Genomic DNA, 18,479 nt, shown 5'->3' on the forward strand with positions numbered 1-18,479 from the left:
AGAAGGCTAGTATAAAATGGCACGGTTCATTGGGCTGTGCTAATTCTACCAGCAGAACATCTGCAGGTTTTTGCTGGAAGCTGGATACTCTGCTCTGAGCATGGTGCACAGAGAGTAGGGTGAGGGATGTTTGCTGCTGCCTTTCAAGCCCTATGGAAGATTTTATGCAGGTCAACAGCTGAGTCTGAAGAAATCTTTGCTATAAATATTGATCAGCATAATTTAGATATCATGACATTTTCTTAATGGGAAAGGTTAAGGTGGGTAGAGTCAAGGAAGTGTTAGTTTATGAAGTCAAATAGTGCCTAGACTCCTAAAATATGCCAGTTGCAGGAATCACAACCATGCTAAGTGATGAAACTTTTCTTTTTGGTGCTAACCAGTGCTGTGACATTCACATTCTAGATAGTCTTCATTACTCTCCCCAAGTGTATGGATTTTAGATAGGCTCCAAAGCAGACCTTTATTTCAAATCAACAGAACACTGTAGGAACAACTTTGTAGATTCATACTGCATAAATGAGGGTATTGTGCTTTGTGTATTCATGATGTATCTTGTGGATATATATTTCCTTATTGCAATAACAAACTTTCTAAATACCCAAAACAATGAACCATTTCATTTCCTTGTCAAAGCCTGTGTTGCAACACATCAAAATGTGTTTCTGTATGTCCGTACTCCCCTCAGGCAAAATACTGGAAGCAACCTGGACTTCCCAGAGGAATCCTTCCCAGTCCCTGTGGTGCTTTTAACTGACCAGAAAGAAGAACTGCTGTGGCTAGTAATATGTAGTGTGGGAAATTCAGTTGTTAGCGTTTTTTTGAGGGCGGGATTGGAAAATGTAGACATACCCTGTGGTATTTCATCAATGTTTTATATAGTAACATATTTCACAAGAAAGTTTTATTTACTTAAGCAATTAAGAAGCAAACCTTCCTGTTCTGTATTTGGCATTCTGTCTTAGAACCAAGTGCCTATGGCAAGTTATGGTCTGTTTTAAAATACAAAATGTAAATTGGAACAGAGCTCAGCGCACACCTGCTCATCTCCCATCAGATGGGCAAGCAGTATGCAAAATGCAAACTGCAAGCAGCTACAGTGAAGAAGAAAAAATGAATCAGGATGTTCTCTACTTCCACGTAGCAACTAAAAGAAATATGGGAGAGGCACAAGAACCCTTGCATTTCATCCTTTCCCAAGTAAAAGACACTTGTCTCTGTACAGTGGTGGCAAAAATAAGCACAGTAATAACTGAGTCTTAGGGTCTGGATCTGTAATGGATGGGGAGGGGGAGAGTTCAGCCCTTCTAAGATCCTGTCCCACTTGCTCGTGCTTATGACAAGATCTTTTTTCAAAGCTCGGAGAGTGAGAAGGGTTGATACTGTTCAATAATTATGTTATATAGAAAGACTTGAGCTTCTTGATGGCTTATTTTTTTTGATTTGCAGACATTGTGACTATTGCATTTGGCTGTGGTCCAGCCTTCTCATGCAGGCTTCAGCAGCAGCAAAATTAAAGCTCAAAATTCCCCTTGAATAGCAAAATTGACAGACTCTGCTTCTTGGTAGCTCTCTTTGGTATGGCTGTTCCCTTTCATCATGGTAAGTGCCACGCTCTGGTTGCACTACTGGTGAATACTAAGCTCCAGTTGCTATGTAGTCAATGTAAAAAAAAGTTGGTGTTCATCATTAATTCCAGATAAGTAATATTATTAGCACATTTCATATATTCTGCAGGAAGTTGTGATGGTAGTGAGTAGGCTAGCACATACATTCATAAAATTACTTGTCTACCTTATAAAATTAGAAGTTTTTATTCACCCATTCCTGTATAACCTTTAGTCTATTATGTTATACAACCTATAAAACTTCCTCTTTGATTACTCACTTACTTGATGGATTATAGGTAAACCCAAAACCTGCTTGTTTATCAATATTTTAGAGTCCTGAAACTGAGTTTTTTAATGACAAAATGTAGTCTTTTTTTGGCCAATTGTTTGTCATTAAAAACATTTTCAGGAGAAACAACTGTGCATGTTAATTTTTTTTTAATTCCATTTGTACTTCTGAAAATTCCTTCTAATAAAAATTATTCCCCCCAAATACTTCCCTGCAATAGAAACGTGTGGGAAAACTGACATTTGACTGCTGCTTCCTTTCATTCTCTTCTCCCAGCAGTCAAAAGGTTTTGCAACGATAATTTTGCTTACGCTCTCCTTTGCTACATGCTTTCAGAAAACCACAGCCGTCTAGGGGAAATCATCGGGCTGTAGTTCAGGTTATTGCAGCTGTAGCTACTTTTCACCAGGTGCGGTAATGAAACGCATCACATGTCTTCAGGCATTCTGTATTTTACTTTGGTAATTAATCTGTACACATGTTAGTAAAGAGAGTGAAACTACTTTAGCAATGTTCAGTAGGAGTCAGGGCACCGCTTCCAAATATTTTGTGTAATGATCAGATGATCCATTTTGGAGGATCAGTGTAGGAGTCTTGTTCAGTTGTGTGTTGATGTGACTGTATATCCCAAGGCAAATGAGCAAAATAATACTTAGCATTTTTCTCTTTGGTTTTCTAAGCAGAATGGCACTCACTTGTCCCTGTCCTAGCTTGCCCGTTTTTCTGTGGTGACCCAGTGCTAGGACTGTTGATCCTAGAAGGAGGCCATGCCTCTGGCGCCATACATAAATTCAACATTGTTCGTCATAGCATGTTCATCTTCCCAGCAGGCTCCAAACCTGACTCTCCCTTGTTCCTTCATCCAGATTCTGCGAAGCTCTCTCCAAAGTTAAAGGCTTTCCAGTCATGCAGGTAGGCTTGTATAATCCAGTTACACTGCTGCAGGTGACAAATTAACTTTTAGTTTATTTCAAGCATGTTACAACTAACACATACCTCTCTCAGGCTGTAGAAGCTCTTAGCACTTTATGCCCTGAAAAACTTTCTCAGTTGCTCCTAGAAGCATAGCAGAAATAAGAGATTGCAAGTGTTCCTCATTTATTCTCACTCTGTCCTGTTCCTCCTGAGCTAAGGCAGAAGGTCTCACACTGATGTTCGTTGTGAAGACTGACAACCTGTTGTGGCTCAGGGTGCAAAGACTTTTTTCTTAATGTTTTAGTACTCGTGACTATGTTTTTAGAAGTGAAGGTCTTTCCTTTTAGATTTGGGTTGAGCTCTGAAGTGCAGTCTTGTGTTTTTTTCTTATGTTCACCTGAGAGGATTGTTTGAGTTAGCGTTTGCTTTAGGAAATTATGGATGTGGTTTTTTTATTGTTTTGGGGGGGATATTTTGCTTTTTGAAGGAAAAAAAGTATATTTTAAAAATCGCATAAATGCTGGGACATGACAGAAACTTAGTCTCTTTAACAGTTTTCATCCTCCTTCTGCCTTGAATTCTGTAATAAGACAGATCAAATGAGCAACATTGTATTCACAGTCACTTTCTTGCTTTAGTAGCATGGATCCTCAGGAATCCAAAAGTCTTCTACATGTGTGCGAAAGGAGCTTGCATGTAATTGCTTTAAAGAACATAACCAACGTGCAGACAGGGTCACATTAATGTGAAAATTCCTGACCCATTTTATATATTTGGTTATTGATTTTAAATTCATATATTGTGATTTCATTTACATTTTAAACAAAACACTAAAGTGCCAAATAATTTCTTGCAAGGTAAGAAAGGCAAATATAAAGAACTGATTAACTGAGCTATTTTTTTTGGATAGAAAGTTTATCAGTGGGAAGCAAAGTGAAGTGTGCAATATTCACTCATGTTTTCAGCTGGAAGCTCTGATTAAGTGGTGTAAACTAATCTGGATTTCTGCATCTGGCAACTGCGAGGAGAAGACAAGTAGTCAAGAACATTATCTATCAGTTGGAGCCCAGTTAAGTACTTCACAGTAATTAGTCTTGAACAGCATTAAAAATTACATGCAATATGCTGAAGGAGCGGTGATTTCCAGTGCAGTACCTCTAGCCTGTTTGGTGAGTATGTCATCTTACGAATAAGTGTATAGTTTTATGAATACATAATTATTGCTTTTAGGCTTAGCACCCATGCGTGAGTTCGTATGCAGAGGAGGTCATCGGGTGTCTCTTCGGTGTAAATCTGCATGGTTGCCATAAATTTAGTGGTGCCACTGGTGCAGGGCGACTCAGGACCTTGCCACGTCTGTAAATGAGAGTGCAATTCTGCATGTTACACCAGCTGTATAAACCTGAACTGTTAACATCGTTACTATATATTTATCACTGCCAGACTAGGAAAGCTGTGAAGAAATAGCTGTGGTTGAAAGCAGTTACTTAATTAGCTTAAAGGCAAGCTTGTGGCTTATCTTAATGCAGCTATGTAGGCAGATGCAGGCCTGTAATGCACCAGGCTCTCGATCCTGCTTGTCCCCACTGCAAGTCTTAGAGAAAGGGGCAAGATCCACCTTCTGCTCTGACGCAGCTCCGCAGCATGTGCCAGGGCTTTGTTGGAACAGGCGGAGCCTTAGCTCTCCCTACAGAGTGTTTTTTTTTTTTTCATCCGTTACTCAGCTGACATACTCCTCTGCTGCTGTAGGTGAGTTGAATTAGTTTCTTTACAGAGCAAAAAAGGTGAAAGAGCTGAACATGGCATGGCAGACGTATCAGCAAAGGCAGATTTTTCACTAGCCCTTCCCTTTTTGACAGTGAATGCAGGTAGCCTATTCTGGATAGTTGATATTCTTCTCGGAAGCAGCTACGTTCTGTGGGAAGTAATGCAATGCAAAATATTAAAACACAAATAATGATAAGTTGTTTTAAATTGTCATGTATACAATGGTATAGCTGTTCAGGGAAGGAGAACATTCACCTTTAATGTTAACATTCACCTTTTGGAAATCACAGTTATACTATCATTAAAACCATCTCTAGCAAAATATTAATCTAATACAGGTAGGCAGTAGAATCTCTTCTCTGTGTCAGTGCACTAACTATGTGCAATTTCCTAGATGTTTGCAGCTCAGATGTATTGAAAAGAAGACATTAAATAGACTACTTATTTAATGTTTTAAAATTAATTGTTGTCTAAAATATATAAAATAAAATACATGGCAGGGGGAGGACATCAGCTCTTTTTCTCTGACATCGATATTTTTTTCTAACTAGTCTACTGATAAAATGGGATTTTTCTTGCGTGTATGGGGAGAGGGCTCTGGAGCATATGGTTTTGTGAGGAGTTATTAGTTAGATTCTGCATCTGGAGGGATCAAGAGAAGAAACATGGCAAGGAAAGCTGAAGAAACCATGTTTCCTTCTTCTTGAAAGGGATGTGGAGCTAAAGCGCCTCTGAAGCAGGTCTGGAGGTCCATACTTCTGGGTGGAGCATCCACGTAACTATCTAATTTTCACTTCATATATAATTATTCAGTAAAATAACAAAAATCATGATAATTCTTGGTATCTGGTGTCCGACCAAGGCTAAATGCTGGCTTTGTTGGCTAACTGTATAATCCAAAGAATATTCAAAGTTAATTTGGATGTGTGTGTTTATATATCTATATATAGATATTTTTTCTGAATTCTGGATTAAAAAAAATCAAAATTATGTGAAGACAAGAAGAAGGTGTATGCACCTCTGACTTGTATCATCTAACTCAAGGTGTTTGCACCTCTAATTTGTATCACCTAACTCATATATTCAACCCCCATTTTTTAGGTCTCTTTCCATTAACTACGCAAGGAAGTTAGGTTCCCAAATGTAAGTTCTATGAATTGCACTTCAGCTGATGCTAAAGTAACCTCAAAGACATGGTGTGAAACTTCTCAAAACTAACAGGAGCTTTGGAAATGTTTGTTGCCGTTCATCCATTCAAGCACTTGTCTTTGCAGTAGGATATGCCTTGTATTTGATAATCAATTTTCATATTCATGTATTACCAGTAGGAATAAGTGGAATTGTTTCTATAACTCCTTAGAGGACTTTAATGAGAAAGCTGCTCCTTGCCCTATGCTTTGTTCCTAGAAAACTGTTTTTAGTTTGCTGTATTTCACTGGAATAGTTTTAGACATCTGGGCTAAAGGGCATCCATAAATGACTGCAGTGTTTTATGTATGTATCTCTTGTGTGGAATGAGTCTTTGAGCCGTATGTAGAGGTTATGATTACAGGCATCATAAATGGTCACTTTGATATTATCTTGTGTCTGGAAGTTCATGTTTCAGCACTAAGCTATCACATTTCATATTAAAAAAAAAATAACATTTTGCCACCAGAGTTGGGTTCAAAATGGCACCATAGAATGAGTGTTAAGGTTGTATCTTTGCCTGTCATACTAGATGTAACACTTGTCAAATAACACAGATGACCCTTAAGTATCTTGCAGGTACCTCAGGTCTAGAGGGCAGGTTAAAGCACTGAATATCTCTTCAGAAAAAATATTTTCTACTTATTGGTTTTCACTGAAACAATCAACCTGCTATCAGAACAACCTACAAATGGAACAAAAGCAAACTAAAAGGAAAAAGAGTCTACTTTTGTTCTTTTTGTTAAAAATAAATCTAAGGCGTACGCTTTTGTCTTGGCAGGTTTATTTCAACAGTAATACCATGCTGTCGTGATGCTTGTTATATATATATGTAAAAGGCAAATTAAGTGACAGACAAAAGAGAAATGTTAATTAGAAAGTTCTATTTATGTACTATGTTTAACTTGTAGGATTGCTAAATATTTTCAGACTAACAGACCCTGATCCTGCAATATTATGGTATATGACTCACAAAATGAACAACAATCTGTTTACAAAGCACCCTTAATCATAGGCAGGCAGAGATGGTATTGCTTTAATATTTTTATGAGAAAAACAATTTAGATTCTTTTTTTTATTATTCCCTATGACAAATACAAGCTTTGCAGTACAAGAAGGATATTTTCCCCTTTGGTCATAAGGAAATACTGTTCTTTTACAATATGTGTCTTCACTTCTGGGGTCACTGAGGAGAAAAGAGGATACTAAGCTACAGTGCAGCAATCTGAACATTCAGTGGAAAACTATTAATGCAGAGAATAATAACGACTAGCCCTAGGTATTCGTAAATTATACACAAGTAATTTACATTTAATTTATGATTCTTAGTCTTGAGTCATTACAAAAAAATGCAGTTGTGATTGTAGAAACACAGTGCTTGCTTTGGTGGGATAGTGATACATGTATGTGTATGCATTTGAACTATTTTCTCAACATTTTTTCTCCACCTCGTCTTAGCAGAGGCTAGTCACGTTTGCCCCACTAGTGTTTTTGCCCTATGAGCCCCTGGAAGGGCTGGTTTGGGAACCACGTTCTTGCCCTAGCTTCACAGTATGCTTTCCGTGCTGGGGAATTCCTCTTCAACTCAGTCAGTGCTGCTTCTTAATTAGAAGTTTGCTTTTGAATTACGTTTACCACGTTACCCATACTGCACTCTTTTTTTTATCACGAATAATCATGGAAGGGAATAGACAGGAGTTAGAGCACAGGTATTTTTCAAAGGGCATATGCACGGCAGGTTTGAACGTGCCTCCGAAGCCGGAGAGCTGGTGGGCAGCTGGTGGGCATGGAGGGGCCGGGAGGGGCTCTCTGCTGACACGGCTCCGCGTTCCTCTCGCAGCAGGCTGGCGGGTGGAGCTCGCAGGCTGTGCTGCTCAGCTCTGCTCTTCCCCGCTTCTGGATTTCTGTCTTCCTCCCTGCACTGCTGAAACTATTTAACCCCTACTGTTGTTGAGGGATGGGGGGAAAAAAAAGAAATATTTGTAGAGGCTGGTCACAGGCAGTGAGAGGCCCTGAGGCACTTTCTATGTGTTTGGCAGATTTATTTTTGTCTGTCTTGCTTCCTTTTTTATTTCTATAGGCAAGTTTCTGTTTGGGTCACTGTCCTTTTCACTTGCGTTTTCTTTTATAGGCTATTTGTATTCCTGTTTCTCACAAGTATGGATGAATAGAGCAACAAGCGCAGCAGGGCGCCCCGAGCGTGCCTGGATGATGTCTGCCGCCGGTTGATGTGGTGGCACCTGCTTTGCTTCAGGGAGTGTCGCCATTACCTGGACACAGGATCTGCTCCATGATGCTGCCTCAAGCCAAGGCTCCTAGGATGAGCCCTGTAGCTGGCCTCTGCTGACACTTCTAGGATGTCAGACACCTGGATGAAGGAAGCTTTGTGGGAAACGTAGTTTCTGCTGGGGGCTGTGATTGTAGACTGTTGCTGAGGCACAAACGAGGCCTTGGTGTGCTCTGAATTGTCCAGACACTCAGAGACCATCACTATCTTGCCAGAGCACTGGAAGTTTTCATGATGTGTGAAGGGGTCTGTGGATGTGTTTCAAGTGAGGGGGGGGCTCTTGCTCTCCTTGCCTGTGCTCCAGCACCTCAAGTCCTTTTTCTCATGGGCCCATGGAGCCAGAACAGGGACAAAGCAGCATTTCCTTCATTTGCCACATGTCTGTGGTTGTCTGTGGTGCCAGTGAGTATCTTGCACTGTCACCACACTGACTGACATCTAGCATTAGTGATTTAGACCTTTATGAACTATGGCAGAGCAGGAAAAGCTAGATACTCCAACATGCAAGCCTAGTCTGATATAAGTTGAAGCCCTTGATTAGTATTTGATAAATAAACTGAGATCAAGCCAAGCAACTGGCTTTGAACTGGGTCCCCTATAGATGCTTTTGTAAGCAAAGAAATAAGAATATAGATGGAGATGTGCCTCATACTTTTTATGAAAATATTATCTATTAAATACTTCGCAAGCGTAATGTTTGATATACTTACCAAAGCTGCATATTGGAAATTTAAGAATAGAGATAAGGATTAAAGCATCAGTTAGCACTGTCATTACTGTTCTATCTTAGCATCCATTCTAGCAAACCTTTTCATCACAAATTTGTTTTCTAAGAGGACACTTTAATCCTCAGCCTTTTATCCATTCATTTGTTTTAATTGATAGTGGTTCCTTGGTCAATTCATGTCAAAGAGAACCGTGTGTTAATAGCTGTCCAACTACTTTTCACATTATTGTTATTTCTTTGCAAGCCTGAAACTTTGGGGTTGTGTTAAGGCACATTCCACTGGCGGCGTGTCATGACTGTTACTAGCCTCGGGTCGATTCCTCGGCAGGAGTTTGCCAGAACTGTGATATGGATTTCCCTGCATGCACATAAGAAGCATTTTGTGTTTGGAGCCAGTATCATGCCATAAATCCAGATTTGGCCTGCTGCAGGACTTTGTCTGGGATCAGAGTTGCTCTAACTGTCTTTTCATTTTTCTTTTTCTCAGCAAAAGTCTTACACTTAGTGTTCAGAAGCTTGCTGGCAAATTGACTTTATTGAAAATCCAGGCTAAATTTTCACATTGGATATTTCTGGCATGGCAATCAAAACTTATGGCATCAGGACAAATTGTTTCATTGTAAAACTTCCTGCTATAGACTGGGCCCCGTTGAGGTGAGTCTGTTTACAATCATTCTATTTTTCCAGAGAAGAATAGTGACTTCTGCTTAATCAGCTTTCACTTTTCTGTATGAAAGCTCTAGCGTTCCTGTCATGGAAACATATGCTTACAAAAAAACGCGTCTCATGTTCGGATTGATTCCCGATGTGTACTCTGGGATACGTCTCCCTGGGGCTTGACTTCTATAACAATCAAAGCAACAAAAGAGTTTAAGACCTGCTGCTGATGTACCTAATTCAGTTAATAGGTTACTTAGGTGGTGTAACAGGTGCGTTCAAATTTCAGGGGCCTTTAAGAACAAACCCTTGAACGTTTGTGTTTGAGAGGGTCATTGAAGCTGAGTGCCCTGCCTTTCATGTCGCGAGGCAGCCAGGGACAAAGAGGAGAATTCACTTGCTGAGCGGACGCGCTCTCAGACCGGGCCTCCGAGCGTGCGGGGCTCAGGCTGGGGCGAGGAGGCCCTCGCCATCGCTAAGACAACGCCGCTGGGGTAATGCAGGAACGATGGTTATCGTGCCATGAAATCCTAAGTGGATTTTATACTTGTGCTACTTACCACAGGAGAGTTAGGCGTGATCAGCACACACCTTCGCCCCTGTGGTTAACCTCACCTAGTTTAACTCTGAATAAAATAAAAGTAGTTTATCTTGAGTGTGTTTTCCTAGTGAGCTACAGCGCATTAGGTGTCCTCAGGTGAATGAATGCACTTCTTTTAATCAGTCTCTGTGCGAGGAACATTATATTGGAAATACACAATCTGGGAATATTTGAGAGCTGTCCTGCCTTGGATGGGAGTTACAAGACACTAACCATGTCTACTCCGTTCAAACTATACCTGCCATAAATGAGAGGGAGGCACAGTTTAATTGCTTTACACTCCTTTCTCTTACAACAGAGAAAAATCTCGAATGAAAGCAGTTCTGACAGCCTGGAAGCTCATGCTGGTATTATTAATGGGCTCTCTGGTAATGGAAGCAGAGCTTAAAGTGCACCAGATGCACCACAGACAGAAAGATACAGGTTTTGGCTGGCAGAGGTGACAGAGAGGCACAACAGGGGTGACTGGCTATGGAGCAGCAACAAAATCATTCAGGCCCCTTTTCTCCAAAGAATCTGGAAGATGTGAAGCAGGTACATGTGCGATGGCCCTCTGATTTTACTTGTGGGCATCTGTTGATCCAGAAGTTCCTGTGGCAATGAGGCTAAACACAAAACAAGATTAAAAAACCCCCACCCTTCATCTGCAATATGTGCAAAGTTTAGACACAGTGTGAGAAGTTTAGTCTTCAGAGTCTGTAGTCTAATCAATGGTGGGAGATGAATGCTGCTGTAGGAAAAATAAGGTGCCGTTACAGTGCTTACATTTAAATGCAAGTGTTTACTTTTAACTGTCATTTTCTACAATTTAAATAAGGGGAAATGTCAGTGCTTTGTAGTCACTACAAACTATGTGAAGAGAAACAAAACACTCTAGTCATCAGAACGAGTAAAGGCAGTTTCTCTTTACACCATTTATTGCTGCCTCTTTTCTTCGTTTCTCCCCTTGCTCTTTGATAGGAGTCCCAGAGGGGAGAGCACAGCGCTTGCTCTTTGTGGTCCAGGACAAGGACAAAATAGGGTGAATGCAGTGCTCTTGCTTGTGTGCCCATCTCTTCAGCTTGTAACCTGACTCCTAAGTTATCTCTTCTGAGCCCACTTTTGAACCATTACTGAATTGCTTCATCCGGTGTAGGCTGGTTATTAGCATGAATAAGGCTGCTTGTTCCAATCTAGTTGCAGATTGACATCTTGGTGCCGGCTGACCCACTTTTCTTAAATGCTGTCGGCCTCATAAGCAGCTGTTTCGTTCTGCCTTGTCTCGTTGTAGGTGTAAATGGTTAAAGGCAAGCTTTCAAAGTGTTGCTGTGTGCCTGTATAGCAAGCTCAGTGCCGCTACACTGTTGCAGACTGGTACATCACTCCTACCTTAAAGGAATCTTTCTACTGGAGAATTTAGTTTGATAGACCACCACAGTAGACTGCCTTGGTATAATTACTTCTTTCCTTTCGGAAAGATGGTCAAAACCAGAATGTATCTGAGGACTTAAAAATCTTTAATGTGTTTACAGTCTAGGAAATGCTATTACCTTCATTTTATAATTTGGAAATGAAAGTACAGAGGGAAAAAGTCTCCTCCATTACCACAGTCACAGGATTAGTCGTCTTCACATATTACAATATTTTGTAGCCTATGTCAAAGACATCCATGTTATGCTGCTAGTTTGTGGCAGTTGTCCAAGCAATTGCCTGATGGCTCATCTCCCCTTCTAGAATTGTTTCTTTCAGGCAGTGGAGAAGGAAATAGAACTGCAGAAGGACAAGGATTTGGGAACATGGAATTATTGACCTGACAAGGCAGGAAGAAAGGGGAGAGAAGGCAGAGTGTCTTCTCCTGAAGATCAACAGAGATTTTGGTGTTGAAACAGGTAGCCTCCAGAGGCTGACCTAAGAGATTATGGTAGAGGAGGTCAGCGGTGCTGGAGTGGGGGCTGATGCCAGCTGTCGGCAAAGACTTGCCTAGAATCATGCAACAGTTCCATGGCAAAGAGAACTGAACCTACATTTCCCAAGTGTATAGGAGCATTCTGGCACCATCTTTTTTTTTTTTTTTTTTTTTTTTTTTTGGTGTGTGTATATGTATATATTTGTGCAGCATATCTATATTTGGCTTTTGTGCTGCTGAACATTGTATTTAACTTGATTACATTAGTGTGTATTCTTTAATTTGTGAGCCCCATGGGGTCAGGGAGGTGACTTAAGGATGGAAATAAGGCGTGTTTTCAAGGGGCTTTTTAGCTTTGGATTGATTTAATCCAGGCACAATTCACTTTGTATAAAGATTTGAACAGAAACACTGATAGCTCCCTTGTTAAAAGTGAAAGTCAGTCTTTCCCTTTCAGATGGGTGCTGTAGATTTCTGTGGCACCGTGGGCCATTTAGACCTGGTAGTTTACCCTGGAAACATCAGGACTCTCTCAAGTAACCTCAGGCAATTCTCCAAGTACTGGGAAGGGCAGCCCTGGCAAAGAGTCAGGACTTTTGGTTCATGTTGAACATTTGCACTCAGCCTTTTGGAGCCTTTAACTGACTGAGGAGTTCCATGGGATTCGAGGTGAGGAAGGAGTTTTGTAGCTCTGGAAGAAAACACTGTCAGTGAACATTACTCACAGTTTTTCATGGGGCAATTCTCCTCTGTTCATTTGCATTTAAAATTGGAGTTGAAAATAAGGCTTTTAGAAACTTTTAATTTCTATTTAATTATGAGAATTTAACTTCAGGCTCTCTATCTGATTTAAAGGAATAATTAAAATTAAGTATGGCTGGAGTGATTTTTCACAATTTTTCTGCCTGTCCTTTAGGACTTAAAGTAATAGTAAATTATTTGTGGCTGGGGGTGATCTATATGTAAATTCCATTAAGAATGGAATTTTGTTACAGAGAAATTCAGATTATGAAAATGACATTGCTGCCTTGAACGTCAGTAGCTAATAAATGCATTGGTTGTTACCATTACTTCTCCTAATGTCCTCAATTAAAATGATTTAAAATAGTACAATAGATAAGCAAGATCAATTAATTTTATAAGATGATCAAAGGAATGTAGTTCTGCATTGTAAATGCTCTAAATGTGATAATGGCTTTATCAGGCGGGAAAATAATTTGAAGTAGCTTAAACCTTATTCATTTTAGCTCAAGGGGCTTTTATTTGTAGCTAATCAAATGGCCTTTTGTATTTGCTAAGGTAGAATTTTCTGATCTTGTGCATTAATTTTCCAGAGTAAATTTCAGACATTTTTTGAAAGTAGCCAAAAAATTCTCAGAGGGCTGTGATTACTGGATCCCATATAATCAAAGAGAATTTGATTATACTGATGTTCCTGAATAGAACAGGTTGTTTGCATTTGCAGTTTTGGGAAATATTACTTTAGATTGCTTTGATACAATGGCACTTATTTTATCAAGCTGTATACGGCCTCAGTTGAGATGGCGGTGTGCCCAGATTTAACTTTCAGGTGATTGACTTTTTACACAAATGGTTAACTTTATGGAATTCCTCAGATATTTAATGTTAAGTCTGTAGATCTGGAAGTGAAATATCTACACAGTATGATGAGAATTACTTTTTTTGATGACAAAACATGGATCGAAAGCATGAATGAAGGAAGTATCATATTGGTTAAAAGTGAGAGGGAGGTTGAAAAGCCTGGGAGATTTTCCCCCTCATTTCTTATTGACGATCTATTTGCCTTTAGTCAAATCATTTTGTCCTCTTTGACCTCATCTTACTCACTTACAAAATGTTTGAGTAAAAGAGTGCACATGAAAGGCAGGAGAACATTTGACTAAAAGATATAAGGGACTGAGAAACATCAGAAGATGACAACAGGCACTATCCATCTTCCTGTGTTTGGATATTAGGGAGTCTTACCATGTAGACAATCTTTGTGAAGCCACTCATGAAAATATGTTTGGCCTCACTATCATTCGTGTAACAATAATACTCAGTATTGTATCATCTGTCCAGATTTTATCATCTTCCTGGGTCTGATTTCATGGTGTCTGATAAAAGGCCCTAGAGGAGAGCAAACCAGGTCTATGTAGTGGAAGAGGTACTTTCTCTTTGTGCAATGGAGATAGAAGAAATGTTTGAGGAGAGAGGCAGCCTTTTTTTGTTTGTTTTCTTGGAGGATGTTACTTTCCATTTTGATAATTTGTGCTTCAGAATCCTGCTGAATGCACAGCTGTGCTTTGATACATGTCTCATTTTTCAGTTGTCTAAATGGGTTTCATGTATGTTGGGCATCTGCATTCTCTCATCTCTAGATTAATCTGTGATGAAGCAGTCTGAAAATATGTACTGGGATTCATCTTTTTTTTAAAAAAAAAAACAAAAACAAAAACAAACAAACAAAAAAACCAGTGGCCTTTCTTGAAGTGTAGAAAGAGAAAAAGGAAACACTAGTTTGGAAATAACACAGGGTAGAAGAGATGAGAAGCTGGTTGTGTGGAGGGTAAAACAGGAGCAGAGGGAAATCTGGAACTTCCCTTGGGGTGGAGAACGTGGGACAGCAATGTAGGGAAACAGGATACACAGTATAGCAGTCAGTGCTAGGACAGAGGGAGAAGATTTAAAGAGTTGATGTGAAGTGAAAATAGGAAAAGAAGTGAGAGGAGCACGGGTTGTGTGCAACTGCACACTAAACCTTTGAGAGGAGAGACAGAAAGAGAAGGCATGTTAAGGTGGTTGCAGAGGAACAGAAGTAGTCTTTGGTTATACACGCATTGTATTTTGGCTATGAAAACTGCAAAATGTGCAATTTTTTTAAAAAATAGTACTTTTAGATCCTATCTTGCACTTCTACAGTTCAGTGGATATACAAGAGCTTTATCTATAAAAGTAGAATAATTACATTAAAAGGAACTAGAGGCTTCCACAGAAAAGAGACAGATTCTTCCCAAAGTCAAGGGAAGAGACAAGACTAAAATTCCAGAACTCAAAAGGTTCAGGAGCACAAGACTGAAAGAAAAACTGGAAACCATCACATTATTTAATACTTTCTTCTATTTGTCAAGCTCCATTTTAATATCAATTTGATTTCTTGCACCCTCTACTTTTATTTGCAGCTGTTTCAGAATCTCCCAGCTTTGCTGATTAACAGCCTTTTCCTAATTTCCAATTTCCTGACTTTTCTAATTGCTGATTTGTACATGGTGCTTTCAATTAAGTGATTCTTCTTCCTCCCTAGAGCCTCATCTCTGCCTACCCCTCTCTCCCCACTGGCATTTACAGACAGCCATTATCTGCCCTGCTTTGTTTTGGTAGGCTAAAAAAGTCAACCCTATTTCTTCTCCTCTGACTTTGGTCTAATTCCTTGATGCTTTTCAGCTGTTCCAATTTGAGCCCAGCTTTCCACAACAGGATTGGCCAGATCAGCACTCAGTGCTGCTGATGAGATTTAACCAGTGCCCTGTTGCTGTCTCTATCACAGGTACTCCTCTGTAAAGCCTAGAATCGTGTTTGTAGTCTAGGGAACGATTAAGCTGCTTTGTCTTTCACCTTATTGTAGTAGTAGAAGTGCTTATGCAAGCTGCTATGATGTACACATTATAAAAGCTTTATAAAACTGCATTTTCAATTCTTTTTATCATCACAACTAGATACTGTGGCTATAAGGGCTTCTTAGAATTACTAAACCAACAGAAACCATAAGGCACTATTATTGATGCAATATTTTTCTCTATAATATCACAATAATTTTCTTAAGATTTTCATTGCTTGCAAAATAATTTTAGTCAGTGGCTAAATGGCAGAAGCTATATTCAGAGACTGTAGTGAGCATGGACTGGCTTTCTAATGAGGAAAGCTTCTAGTAGTGTTCTCAGGTCCTCTGCTGAGGCTAGCTGTAGTTTAGAATAGGGGTTTCATTTGTAGATGTTGCTTCAGACCACTGTTAGGTATACAGTTCTCTCTAATTTGTTCTGAGGTTTTATTTGTTTGCTTATTTTTCTTTCTTTTTTTTCTTTTCTTTTTTTGCTTTCTTTGGGGTCTTACAATATTTCAGCTGAAGCCTCAGCAACGATGAGCAAAGTGCAGTAAGTACTTGCTCTGCCATTACATGCAATACTCCAGTTAAAATACTCTCAAATTTTCCTCAGTTTTCTCTAGTGCTGTCCCTTTAACAAATAATTAATATTTTTTATTTCAGCATTTATTTCTCGTGTGTAGTATTTTTCAGTTGTCTTTGCTGAATTATGTCCATGTTCTCTAGCTCTTTATCTCTGTTATTACTGAAATCACTGAGCAGAATTGGGACCAAGGCAGAAATCTCCCTGGGGACTGAACATGAAGCTAACCTGATAACCACTAGTTTTTAATCAGTTGTGTACCTACCTTCTATTGTTTTAATCTGAACTCTGTTTCCTGAACTTGTGCTGCAAGGCGTTCTCAGAAGTGATGGCCAAAAGCTGTACAAAAGTCAGAGTATCTGCATCTTGTTCTCCCCAGCACCGAAAAAGTCAGAGATCAGTCAAAGAAGGAAACTGGGAAGTTCTGGCCATGTTGGCTCACAACAAACTTGCATAAGGCCTTGCGTTTTGTTTCCCAGAAGTGCCATAAGCAGTTGCTTTCAGAAGAGTAAGACTAAGGCAGACATGTTACTGCCTCGTATGTTCTCTAAGACTATTTTCAGCTCTGGGAAATTCCTGAGCCAGATGTGGTTTCTGTCTATTTAGTAACCTCAGTGGATTTTTCTTCTGTGAACTTCTCTTCTCGACTTCACACAAACCTGTAGCAGCCCCAGTGGCCTTTAGGGAGGAGCTGCAGAAGTCTGCTGGCCGCTGCGGGAGCAGCAACCTCCTGTTGGTTGTTCTGAGTCTGGCTAATCCTAGCTTCATCTGACGTCTCCTCCTTCTTTTACAGGAATGGAGAGCGAGTGATCAGTCCCCATCCACCTGCTCTACCCGTGGTTTTTACAGAGCTTTGGCAAAGGCCCTCCTCTCTTCGGCAGCCTGAAGAATCCTTACGACAGTGGTCCTTGGGGCAGAGGGTATCCATGTCTTTGAGCGGCTGCCTTTCTCCAAACTTGCCAAAATCTGCTTTCCTCCTGGACCCCTTTGGCTGAGGGGGTCAGCACTATACACAGTATTGAAGATGCAAACAAATACTGAATTGTCTCTCCTTTGCTAGTAATTCCTGATGCTCTATTTTCTTTTTTGACTGCCACTGAGCACTGAGGTGATGCTTTTGTGGATTTCACGATCATAAAGCCAAGTTCTCACTCCTGAGTGGTACTAGTCAAATTAACTTCATGTAGTTTGTTCTTGAAAACCCTAATGGTTACTTTCTTAGCACCCTGTTATTGCTTGGATGCTTAGAACCTGGTGGTTGATATATTTGTTGTAGCTTGGTTAGACTGACTGATTTATACTTTCCCACGTCCTTTTAAAATATAGATCTAAATTTCTTTTCTCAGCCTTCAGAAGATGAGCTGAGCATGCTTGATGCACAAAATCTGCCTGAGTATGCAGAGAGCCAGAAATAGCTCCAATATGTGAACTGGTCTATTCAGTAAGATCAGTCTCAGGTCACAAACATGTTCTCCATTTTTTTTCAGAATGAGGGTCTCTAAGGTACCATTTAGTGTGCATGTCAGATAAGGGGCAAACTTAGGGGAGACTGGGGATAAAGTATGGGGGGGGGGGCTATGTATCATTGCAGGAGTCTTGCAGAATGAGCTGGGTAAGATGTTGCATTTGCAGTTGTTGAAAGAGAAGTCTTGTTTTTCCTGCTGCTTCCCAAGTTTTTAATTGATTGTGTACCTACCTTCTGTTAGAGATAGATATAATACAGCTGTGTTATACTCAAGGGTCATGCACACACAGATACATCCCTGGGGAAGAAAGGTTTATCTACATTTTTAAGGAGATGTGTGGGGATACCTGGTAAATAAAATGCATTCATGAAAAATGGTTGTTAATACTGGATTGTCATCATTTTTCTAAGCTACCTGATAAATTATCTTCATAACAGAGCCCAGCCCAGCAAGTATTAAAATTTAGATCAAGAGCAGGAGATAGCATATTGAAGTTGTTGTTTGCTATGTGTGCTTGCATTCAAATTAAGCTCTCTAATACAATGACCAAATGAGATAAGCTTGGGTCAGTCACACAACTCCAGTATGTGTTTGAGCTGAAATACTGCACTTCATCTGCAGTGTAATTCCATTTGTGCTATTACATAATTAAATTGAGACTTGAATCATGCGTTTTAAAAGATTATGTGACCATATGTAGCTTGAACAAGGGCCAACTTTTGAAATAGTGCTCTTTTCATGATGCCTTTCTATTAGGTTTGTTAAGGTTTTTTTGGAAATCAGAACTGAATGTTGCCAACAGTTAATGAATTGATATGATCTAAGCCTGGAGTATTTCTTTATATAATTCAAAATCAGCTCTGGGAAAGAAAAGGAGGGAAAAAACCAACGAAACAAAAAAAC

At 39.8% G+C, this 18,479-nt stretch overlaps 1 protein-coding gene across 1 annotated transcript in view; it reads left to right on the top strand.

The window, feature by feature from the left end:
• The first annotated feature begins 2,731 nt into the window (after positions 1-2,731).
• Positions 2,732-18,479, top strand: part of LOC112984386 (uncharacterized) — a 164,644-nt gene continuing 148,896 nt past the window's right edge. Inside the window, exons 1-3 of the mRNA XM_064519519.1 lie at positions 2,732-2,811; positions 3,780-3,983; positions 7,901-9,437. The gene's annotated coding sequence lies outside the window, so the exon portion shown is untranslated. The remainder of the gene's footprint in view (positions 2,812-3,779; positions 3,984-7,900; positions 9,438-18,479) is intronic.

Source organism: Dromaius novaehollandiae, chromosome 13 (genome assembly GCF_036370855.1).
Source record: "Dromaius novaehollandiae isolate bDroNov1 chromosome 13, bDroNov1.hap1, whole genome shotgun sequence".
NCBI classification, from domain to species: domain Eukaryota; kingdom Metazoa; phylum Chordata; class Aves; order Casuariiformes; family Dromaiidae; genus Dromaius; species Dromaius novaehollandiae.